General features: G+C 28.3%; 1 long non-coding RNA gene across 1 annotated transcript in view; it reads left to right on the forward strand.

Moving 5' to 3' along the window:
* Window positions 1-12,030, forward strand: part of LOC136795199 (uncharacterized) — a 327,053-nt gene that overhangs the window by 180,676 nt on the left and 134,347 nt on the right. The window contains exon 4 of the long non-coding RNA XR_010842768.1: window positions 4,932-4,968. This is a non-coding gene — a long non-coding RNA (uncharacterized lncRNA). The remainder of the gene's footprint in view (window positions 1-4,931; window positions 4,969-12,030) is intronic.

Raw genomic sequence — 12,030 nt, forward strand, 5'->3', positions numbered from 1 at the left:
ATATATAATCTTTAAAAAAATGGTTAGTAGGAAGAAAACCAAAATAAAAATGTTAGTTTCAACTTATTAGAAGAGGATCCCTGATGTTGCAGTATTTGTTCGACCAGGTTGTAACTGACATATTTCAGGCTAAAATGAGATTTTTTTCTCCTTAAAAAATAGATACCGTATCTACTTTCTACACCGAAAAAGTGACAAATTATTATGGAGCACGACAAAAACCTTTTTTTTTTATATCTTTCTCTTTTTTTGTCTCTATTCACCGGAACCAGTCTTCTCTTGCTTCTGCTAAAAGTTTCACCTGGAGTCTGTCCTTTTCTTTTTAATACTGAGATGTACGTGTTATATCCTGAGTCAGTATCCTAGTCGGTTGAATTTTCCTTAGTTTTCTTGAATCTCGCTTGTTGTGCTTTCTGGATATTTGTTCGAAACTTTTCAGTTGAGGTTTATGGGATATGGTTTCTATTTAGGGACCTTAATTTTTAAAATATTATCTAAAACAAAAAGATTTTTTTTCTTGGATTCGTAAGAGTTCAGTATTCTTAAAACTTTAAATTACGGTTCGGTTTTATGCTCTATATCTTCCTTAAGAAACCTTGTCCGATTTCGAAAATTTTGAATTCATGTGAAAGGAGAGAGTATCTACTTTTTATCCATTCAATAACATGGAATTATTTTAAAAAGCTTGTCTTAAGAAATAAAATAAAATTAGTAAGATCCACAAAGCTAATCGAATATTTTTATAAATTTGAACTTCAGCTTCAAAATTTATACGAGCACTTGTGGATGTCATTAATTAAGCTGAAAGGTCGTCAGCCTAAAAAAAAATTAATTATTTATTATAATAAAAATATCCATTAAGTCTCAACTTATTTATTTTCTTATTATTCCACTCCTACGTTTCAGCCTTTCCGGCCATTCTCATGGATAAATCATTCTAAATATCACAGCTACAATTTCGTCAAAACATTACAAGCTATTCTCCCTTTTTCAGAGTATATTTAAGTTTATCAACCTATTTCTTATCTACTGGTACTGGTATTTGGTGGGGGGAACAAGTTCGGCACGTGGGCCTAGTGGTCCTTTTTATTTCTTTTCTATCTAGGAAATAATTATAAAAAATAATATTAGCCTACAATTTTTTCTAATAATATTAGAAAAAGTGAATTAGTTAGATAAGGAATATGTTGATTAACCAAGGCGACATAATCTGATGTTATATTCATCACCTGATGAATAAGGTGACATAGGCCTGATAAGGATGATAAGGCAGCATATCTTGCAATTTTTTAACAGCATTCTAGCTGTGATATTTAGAATAAGCTGTCCTTAAGAAGGGCCGAAACGTAGAAGTGCAATAAACAGATAAATAGGTTGAGACGTATGGATATTTTTTATTGTAATTAATTATTCATGTATAATCAAGAATTATTCATATATAAATAATTTAATTAGTTCACACGATTTTACTGGTGACATGCAATGCATAAATGAACATTAACATTTTTTTTCCCACACTACCTATCAAGTATTAATTTTATTTTTTTACTTTCGATATTTGTCTAAAACACATTTCAGGTAGTTCAAATATCTGAAAACTCTGTTAATTATGAAGTTCTGTTAGAGCATTTACGAATATATACGTCCTAACTGCCTTACGTATTCATGGAATCTATTTAAGTCTATTTGATACCTCGTCCAGGGACAGATCCTTGTTTTTCCCTGAGCCCATGTTCAATAGGACTCTCACGTAGCGCCCACTCTCAGCCTGAAGGCAGACAGACAATAGACAATGCTCCCAGTCCCAACCAACTATCTTATCAAATCTTCTTTCCTATATCTTTTTATAGTTAAAAAAAAATTTACTATGAAAAAATATTGTTATTTTATTCAATAGGTAACGTATTGAAAACCTTCAACATTTCATGATATTTGAATGTCTGAATGTTTTTTTCTATTTAGTTTACTCATTTATTTTAGGTAAGTATTTTAAGATATGATATTTTTCTTGTTATTTTTTCTTATATTTATTTTATGCTATAATCTTCCATAATTATGCCCTGAATAATTTCTAGACTATGAAAACGATTTTTTTTGTATTGATTATTAGTTCCTTTTTAAGTTTATTTATTTTATTTTTTTAATCACCTTCAATAATTATGCTTCGTAAAATTTTAGATAATGAAAAATGATAAATATATATAATTTCTGAAGAGTTAATTTACATTACAATTTCTTTTTATTTAACAAAATCCTAAATCTTAAATAAATTTTCAAATTACAATAATTATTAGTATTTCGTATTTAATAAATACTATGCTAATTATACAGTTAAAATGATGAGTTAATTAATAAATTACAACAAATTCCAAAACTATTGTTGAAAAAATAAAATAATCATTAGAATGTAAAATTAGTAGATACTAATGATTATTCACAATGAGGTAAGAAAGCCAGACCTCTCAGCTAAAGGATTAAAGATTTTATTTTTAATTTGTTATTTTTTTTAGTGTGATACTTAATTTGTGGATTCTTGAGATAGAACTAAGAACTTTTACAGTAAATGCGTTTAAAATTAAAAAATTAATTAAAGATCATTTCATTTATTTTGATATAAGAATGAACTTGTTTAAATTCCCTGATAGGTTAATTATGGAACCAAAAGATTATTTTCAAGTAATAATATTGAGGGGTACACTAGGATTATTATTGTTATTGATAAATGTCGAATATGTCGAAACAACAATAAAATAAATTAAGATAAGATGAGTTTGGATTTATTTAGTATTAATATTTACTTCAACTATAGTATTTAAAAATAAAATTCAAGACATGAAACATAGATAATTAACTTTTTAAATGTATAACAATCTGTACAAACATCAGGAAAAAAGATAAAAAAAACATCGATTGTATTAAATAAATTCTTATTCCTTTAATGCTGTGTGGAAATAAATACATTAGGAGATTTTACACCGTGAATACCAAAGCCCTCATTTAATTTAAGCATCGCTTAATGATGCCGGGTAAAGAAACATTTTCTCAGCCTGACCACTTGCCAAAAGCTAAGTGGGTACTGTAATCAATCAGTGAAAGCCTAGCAAAATAAATGTTGATGCTTTTCCGATAAAATGTAAAGCGGATAAAGTTGAGAATTACCGCACTAATTAATATGTATGCCTGGTCTTCTCAGATTTAAATTTTCATTAAAGAAACTTGATTGGAAAGTAAGCAGCTATCATTGTGGATTATGCGTATTTTAATTTTTTTAATTACAGTCCTTCTATTAGGTTTAATTATTTTTTTATTACAGTTGATATATACCTTTTCTGGTACATTTATTTATTTACTAGATTAAAGAATGAAATTTGAAGAAATAACTGGAAAATTATGTCACTAACTGTTTTATACGGTAATATAAAAAAAACAAACTTCTAAACTGTGACGTAAGATATAAAAGCGAGTCTTTAGATGGTTTTATTTTTTAAAAAAATGTAAATTTGGGTTCTGGAGCCCTCCTGGGGTCCACGTTGCCTCATAACTTAGGTACCCTGGATAAAAATCGGGCGGTCGAGCGTTGAGCTGAACAAATCACCTAGTACTTTCTTAGTAAGAAAGTTCTTTAGTTCTTTCTAAGTACTGAACCCCTGACCATTCATGGGTTGTAGCGGTACAGATTTTAATTTAATTTTTTTATATTTTGGCTTATTATAATTGTAAATATTACAGTTAATGTATAATTTTACTCAAGATTCCTAGGTAATTAGTATATATATGTAAATTCGTGGAATCATATATTTTTTAGTTTACGTTTAGTAACAGAAAATTTGGATTTTATAAATGTGAAATAATTTTTTTTTTTGTTCTTGAATTCAACTGTTTGAATTTTTGCACAATGAAACGTTATAATACGTTCGTGTTTTATTTTTTAAATCTAAGGCCCTTCAACTTTTCAGATAATTTTTTACATGAGGTGTTTTTATTTATTTTTTATTATATGGTGTGTTGTTTTTTATTATTATCGTATGAGATTGTTAAATGACATAATTTTGCTATAATATCTACTTTACAATATAATTTTTAATGAGTAAAACTTAAATTTAATTAACAAAAAAAAAAATTTTTAATTTCTTAAATCCCATACTATCAATTACAAAACGTAAACAAAAATCAACTAAGAAACTATATGATTTCACGTTAAACGTTGGTACCATTTTTTTGTACCAAATGTTTCATTGAAAAAAATATTTTTTCTATTTTTTAAGACAACCCAGTACATCAGAATCGTTTTAAAAATTTCTAGCACAATTTTGGAGTAAGACGTTTGATTACTATTCTATGAAATAGGAATGAAATAACTTTAAAATGATTACTTCAAACTACTATTCCACAGATTGATACATAACTGTATGTAAATAAAGAAGCATAGTAAATATCAAGTCTAATTAAAAATGAAATAGGCTATATTTTGTAACTGTATTTGATATTTTCGTCAAGCATTACATTGATTACTTACTGATATATTTAAACAAAAATCTATCGGTGAATATAAAAGATCGGTCCAAAAGACAATTTAAAATATCATATTTGTAACAAGCTTAGACTTCTGAATTTTAAATGTTTTTCCCTGGGTCGTTTATAAATAAGAATATTGCTTCTAAAATTTTCCTCGAAATGTTTCCATTGATTATCCCAGTAGAAAAGAAATATAAAATTATTTTTAAAAACTAAACTTTTTCATATCAAATAAGTATTAGATCGTTTGGTTTAATTTGGTTGGACTGACCTTTAATCCTCATTTTTTAAATTATTTTTTAATTAAGAATTTAACTTTTGTTCTCAATTAAAAAAAAACTATTTTTATTATATTAATAAAATAATTATTATAAGAGCTATAAAATTCTTGGCATTACTTTATTTTTAATTTTCAGATGTTTCAGCATTGTTGGCTACAGATTCCGGTTCGTGGTAAGTCATAACTATTTTTTTTTAATTCATATTAAGCATTTAATTCTAAAACAAAGAATTATTTTCAAAAGCTTCAAGTACAATAAACAAATGATTTTATTTTTTTAATTTTGGGTGAAAGTGAGGATACAGTTTGAGGTTTAAGAAGAGCAATCCATTGTGAAACATAGTAATTGTTAAAACTCGCATTATTTTCCCAAGAACCCAACAAATAAGATTGATTATTTTATTTTTACCTATATAATAATTAAAATCAACCAAAAACTTAATCGAAGATGTTCTTATGCATCATTTATTTTAAATTTAAATAAGGGCTCTTCATAGATAAGGTTGTGTTTTTTTTACAATTTTATTTATATCTTTTACTCACAATGTAGTACTAATACATGTGTATAGAAATTAATTTTGATTGTATTTAAATGCCTGCGGATATAGAAATATGCATCAATTAACGATTATATATGGATGGGCAGTATCTATGATACAGACTTCCGTAAGGGTTGCCAATGGTAAAATATTTAAATAGCTATTTTATTTCCCTTTAGGAAGATTAAGTGAGTAATCACTTAATGTGATAAGTTAGTGAGTAATCAATGTAAATTGATGATTAAATGGCTTTTAGGATCATCAATATCTGAAACAATTAGTTTGCTATTGACTTTTTGAAATGTTTTCATAAATTAAACTTGAGTCATGATAAAATATATATTAACCTATATAATAATATATATATATATTTAGTTGTTACCGCCTGCTATAGTTTAAAGTTTCTCAGATAATCGTCTAAATTATTTAACCTACCATAATGTAAATATTACATCATATAATATGAAATAAAATGGTTTACATTTGTCTGCTCCTTATTTTACTGCTATAATTGTAAAATTTTACAAAATACCTGTCGAATCCTAAATTCCAGATAATGTGAGTTTTCACCTAATACTTTTTCAGGAAGTTTTTTAAATTGTTTTTTTTTTCTATAAAATGAAAAATATCAATAATTTTTAATACACCAACCCACACACAAAAATTTAAACTCGAATAAATTTCCTCTAGTTTTTTGTACTTCAGAAATACCAAAACAAAATTAACTTTTTTATTTCTAATTTTGTGATATATGTCTAGAAAAAATCAAAGAGGCAAACCTTAAAGAAAAAAAAAAAAAAAACGTTTTTGAAAAAAATGTCCACAATACTTCAGGATTTTTCCATTATTTCGTTAAATTTGACAATTATTGCTTGTGTACAAATATAGCAGTGGAAGAACCTTATCAATCCTTTTTCTAATTTTTAATGTGTTAAAATAATAATCACTTCGAAGTACAACATTTAAAGTGTGGCAAGTTGCATTATTCTGAAATTTAAATTTAACCATTTAATTTAAAATTATTTTATTTTATGGAAGAGAATTTATACAATCTGCTACAAATTAGGGGTATTATGTATTATTGTACAGAAATGGAAGGAGAAAAGAGAAAAAGGATTAAAAAGTAAATAATAAAAATAGTACTCACTGAATTAGATTTTAAAAAAAAATTAATATATTATTATTTACAAATGTGTACAATTATATACAACAAGTAAATTTGCTATTATATATAAAATGACATGATACAAATATGTGGAGAATCTACCCATTGATAGAACTTCAAAAATAAAAAAAAATAATTAAATGTAAAATAAAAATAATAAAGGAATACATCCATAAAATAAAATACGAGCATGATTTGTATCGAATTCAAACTTTATTGCCCGTGCTTGGATCGGAAGACGTGAATCCATTTGATTCTTTGAAACTTCCAGTGATTTTCGCTCCTCCCTGATAAGTACGAATACCTAATAAGTTTTTTGTTTAATTTTCATTTCGATCTGATTTATGAGTAAAATTAATATACGAGATTTTTCTTTATGCATTCTGGTTAATTGGCTGTCTACTTTAACTTACTACAGCCCAGATTGCAGCTATGCCTCAAATATCAGGTTAAAATAAAAAAATGGAGATAAATAAAATAAATGTTAAACCAGTAACATATGTTAGAGATTAAACCCATGTAGAACCCAGTTGATATCTAAGGGTCGTTCTAGCAATGATTTGTGCCCTTTTCATTCTGGTGAAAAATTGATATATTTATTTAATTTGTTTTTTAAGTTTTAATTAAATTAATTATTATTGAGTTAATGCTGCCCTTATCAACAAAAATGATCCAACTTATATTTAAATGGAATTTTATAGTAAAAGGTAATTATACAGAACATTTTCAATTGAAGTTTGAAGTACTAGTTCTACAACGAAATTACCTCATTTAAGATCACCTTTCTTTTGAATCAGTGCAAAAGTAAATCGGACTGGCTTCACTTGGCAGGGAAAGTTTTAATTCGTAGCCACTCTAATGTTACTTAGATAGAGCCAAGTCCTAGTCACAAAGAGCGCCTCAAGCACTTGCTCATAAATTGACTTATAGACTGTAAGTTTCTGCTATTACCAAGTTCGCTATAACTTAGTATTGGTTTCCTTTCAGACTTGAACTGATGGTAATTAAAACTATGACGTGTTTCAAATAAGTTGTGCCAATTTATTTTTAACTTATTTTATGTAACTCGTTATTTAACATACTACAAACCTATTAAATCTCAATTTTTCTTTTATTAAATAATATATAGAACATTAAATCCACAATTATTTATATGTGCTATCCATTATTTAATCCATTTTTTCGCATTCATAATTAATTTGCCCGCTCAATATAATAAAAACAGAGTACGCTATTTGCATACGATAGTTATATAGAAGTTGAGGTATAATGGATGTTAAAAGTCATCTTAAGTTACTACCGTATTTAAAAAGACTTTTTTAACGATTTTTCGGATAAAAATAGGTTTGTCAAAACATTACAATAAGATATATGGGTGTATTGTTGATTTTCTTTGATAGTGGCACATCTGACAAATAAAATTGTTTGAGTTAGACGTATTCCAAAGATAGTTCCTTGGACTAGGTTTTTCTTTACTATCGTCCTGCAGGCTATCCCAAGGCTGTCGCAAATTAAATTGAGTCCACAAAACATAAAAAATAAGTTTTTATTATTACATGATTTTCTATTAAAATATGGGCTTAATGTAGATTGGAAAAAAATTCCCCTAGTAATTTTAATCAATATTTAATAATAAAAAGCTTGTTTTTATAGCCGATGTGGCCGACCCATGGCTCCGCATACAGCGACTTGACCATTTTTCCGGCTCGCGAGATTCTTCACTTTTACAAAACATGTTGATTTTATAATTGCCAATGTAGTATAAGAAAATGTATTAAAAAATACATTATTTGTGCATCCATATATTCAAAAATTAACAGTCAAAATAATGTGAATAAAAAAACTTTAATTTTAAACTAATATTTTTACTAACATATGACAGAGTGGGTTGCTCAGTGGTAAGGCACTGTGATACTAACTACAAGGATCTAGGTTCTGGCAGCGGTAGATAATTATTTTCTGTTTCACTGTAGCCAAAAGCCATCCCTGTGGGTTCGGGATCCCTGGAAGGTCCACCCAGCCTCATGAAGTGACAACCCTTAATTGGATAAAAATCTGCCGGTCGAGAATGATCGACCAAAACACCTCCTTGTACTACCATTGGGCTAGTAACAGTACTTTCTTACTAAGTTGTGTTATAAGAACATTTGAATTGTTCATGAATGACTTGTAAAGATCTGTTTTGGAACTAAAAAATGATGGGGGATTATTCGATTTATGCTTTTTAGTGAATACTGTCAAAAAACTGAATCATTTAAATATATCATTAAAGGAAAAATATAATCTTCTAATCGATATAATTAATCACATCAAGTATTTCAGAAGATATTTTTGTTATTTGAATTATAATTGAAAAGTAATAAAGCTCACCACTTTTCATTGTTGAAAGAATTTAAGAAATAAAAATAGACACAAGAAAACTTATAGCTGCTTTTGAAAACCAATGCAATAGTTTAGAGATAGACAAATTAATTTAAAATCTTTATCTCCCTTTCATGTTGAAATCGAGTCAGCACCTGAATATCTCGAAATGGAACAGGTTCTCTTAAAGTGCTATATTGAATTAAAACACATTTCTTACAATATCGGAATCAAAAATAAATTTTTATAACACTTACATCCCAGAAGAGAAATATGAAAAATCTGGCACAGAAAGTTGTCGGCGCTTTTAGTTCCACCACACCTAAGAATTTTTCAATAATCAATTAGACCAAACACGAAACACGATGAACGCCAACCTGCTATACCAATTATGATGTGCAATACCCAAATTGAGATTGATTAGCAAAAGCTTAATAAATATTTTTTAATGAGTGCCTTTTTTATTTTATTTATATTTATATATTTGTTATGTATCATTTTTAGTGTTACGTATTATTTATAATATGCGTTTAATACCATTATAATTTTATTGTCTTTGTTTAAATGTAGGAGTAATATAAGCATAATAATAATAACTCTTTGTTTCATATTACACTCCGAAAAAATGTCTACATTCTGTCTAAATCCAATATAGGGGATACATAATTTTATATGTGGCACGCGGAGTTAAGATGCATTTCCAAAGTGGCCGAAAAATCGTTTGGGTAGGCCACTCCAGTTTTAGAGTGTTGTCTATAATTGATTTAACATTTTTTGTTTGAAGATTTTATAAAGTTATAAATGTCAAAAAGAAAGAATTCAAAAGTTTATTATAAATATGCTGTAATTTATAAATAAATTCTTTACCATGATTTTAAATAATTATTAAATTTAGGTTACTGCGTCTTTCCGAAATCATCTTCTCTATTACTGGCTAAATTTGAAATACGAATTTTCGAAAATAATCATTCCTTTATCCAGACAATAATTAAAAATTCTTTAGGCAGCATCATGTTAGGTAATTATTAAGCAACTCCCTATGTTCTCAAATAGGTAGTCATAGTCTGTTTATACAGTATAGGTACCTTCCTATTGTAGTGACTGTTGTGAACATTGAAAAAGTTCAAGAAAATTAGAAATCTGAATATTAATTGAGCAATGAACTAGGAAACTATTGCGATTACCTTAAAGTTGGAAATGGATAACCATAAAATTTTATATTAAGGCTATGAAATTTTCCGTCATAACGAGACGCCGTTATTCTGGAAGTATCTGATCATAAAGGTCCGGAGTGATCAAAGAGAATTGCAATAAAGCAGCCTCTGATGAAGGTGCTGGTACCCTGGGGCCGATTTGCATCACAATGCTCCCTTAAACTGGATCTTGTCCTATTTCGGTAGCAATTTCTATGGCTCTCAGAGTGAGATTTCAATATATATTCAATTACATTTTATATAAGATCTGGGTTATGACATTCGTAATGTTCTTTTGATGTCTTGTTTATTATTCAAGTTTAAAGGTTTATTTCGAATGTTTGTTTGATTTGATATAAAGAATGTATCATACTTAATCTATATACATATAAAAACAAGAAAAAAAATATAGAAACCTTTCCAGTAAATATGCAATTATTCTTAGTCTCGGTCAACACAATATAGTTTGGAACCACAGAAGCTTTGCCCAGCTATTGATGGAACGGCATTGGAGGATTTTTCAAAATTATTTAAGGCACCAACTACGTATGGGTCGTTATTGCCTTAATTTCCTAAATAGCGAAGGCTATACCTGTAATTTAAAAGTTTTGAGCTGTACCTCTGCACGGGGGAAATGGTCCGGATTCATGGATACGATTATATTGAAATGTGAAACTATTACAACATGGGGATCTGAGGTAAAATTTGATTAAATTTTATGGTAGAGCTTGGAATGATATAGAAACTCAAAAATTTTATTTTGGTATTTTTGTTTTCCTGCAAGATAGAATAGAGATCATCTGGTACATCATATAATGATTTGAGAGAGTTATATACTCGCCATTCAGTCAAAATGTCTTTAACTGTAAGTTCTGTTCCGCAAGTTTGGAATACAGGTGGAGGATTGCGGGCCATAAAGTATCCGTGGGTCAGGAGCGTATGACCTATTCGAAGGCGCGTCAAAATCACCTCCTCTCTGTGAACATTTCTAGTTGCTGATATCCAAGGAGAAGCATCCCTTCTGATTTCCCTTAATTTGTTATCGGAAACATTTTCCCACATTCGTCTCCGTTCCAATTTAATCATCTGCTTAATGAGGGCAATGTAATCATTGACAGGCACTTGTGATATTGAATACCTTCAGAAATCGCCACTTTACTGCCATATCAACCAGTTCTTTACTCGCTATCCGCAGTGTCCAGGGACTCAGGCGAAAAACATTCAAATACCGTTCCTGCTGGCGGACTGTAATGAGTAATATATGTTTTGGTTTAGTAGGTTAGTTGAAAGAGTATTTCTTATGCTAAGTAGGACAGACAAAGATTCTGTACGGATCTTTACGGAAAAAACCATTTCAGCTTTATAGCTACTACATACCTGTGATGAAAAGAATAGGTACTGGTGATCATTGCACACAATCGAGGCCCCAACACCTAAGTATTTACAAAACCGATACATGCCGAAAATAAACAATATTATCCCAAATTATTTGTATGAATTTTTTCCAGTACACTTATGATCAGACCTTTAGCTGTTATTTATTTATATCACCCAAAATCTTATTATTAGAGCTGGATACTTATCCTTTCAATTTGATGTATAGTTTTTGTCTCTTCCTTCATATTATTAAATATGTGGTGGCGGTTTTTATTTTAACTATGAGAAAAGTAGATAGTCGAGCTAGTTAAGGTGTATTGTTTATTATTGGTTTATACAAATGATTTTTAATTTAATATTTTTGTAAAATAACATCTAAGTATATATGTATTTCAATATGTATTAGTACTTCGGATGCCCCCCCGCCAAAAAAAGTAATAATATCAGATCTGGGTTAAATCATTCGTTGTTTTAATTTATTGTTTATAAACACTAAATTTAATTAATTTATAATTATAAATTAACTACGATACCAATGGTAATTATCACTAATTATCAAAGCCAAAAGAAATATTTATTTTTAATAAACTTTTCAGTTGA

Source organism: Halyomorpha halys, unplaced genomic scaffold, assembly GCF_000696795.3.
Source record: "Halyomorpha halys isolate HHAL.00 unplaced genomic scaffold, Hhal_1.1 Scaffold1231.1, whole genome shotgun sequence".
In the NCBI taxonomy this organism is placed as follows: domain Eukaryota; kingdom Metazoa; phylum Arthropoda; class Insecta; order Hemiptera; family Pentatomidae; genus Halyomorpha; species Halyomorpha halys.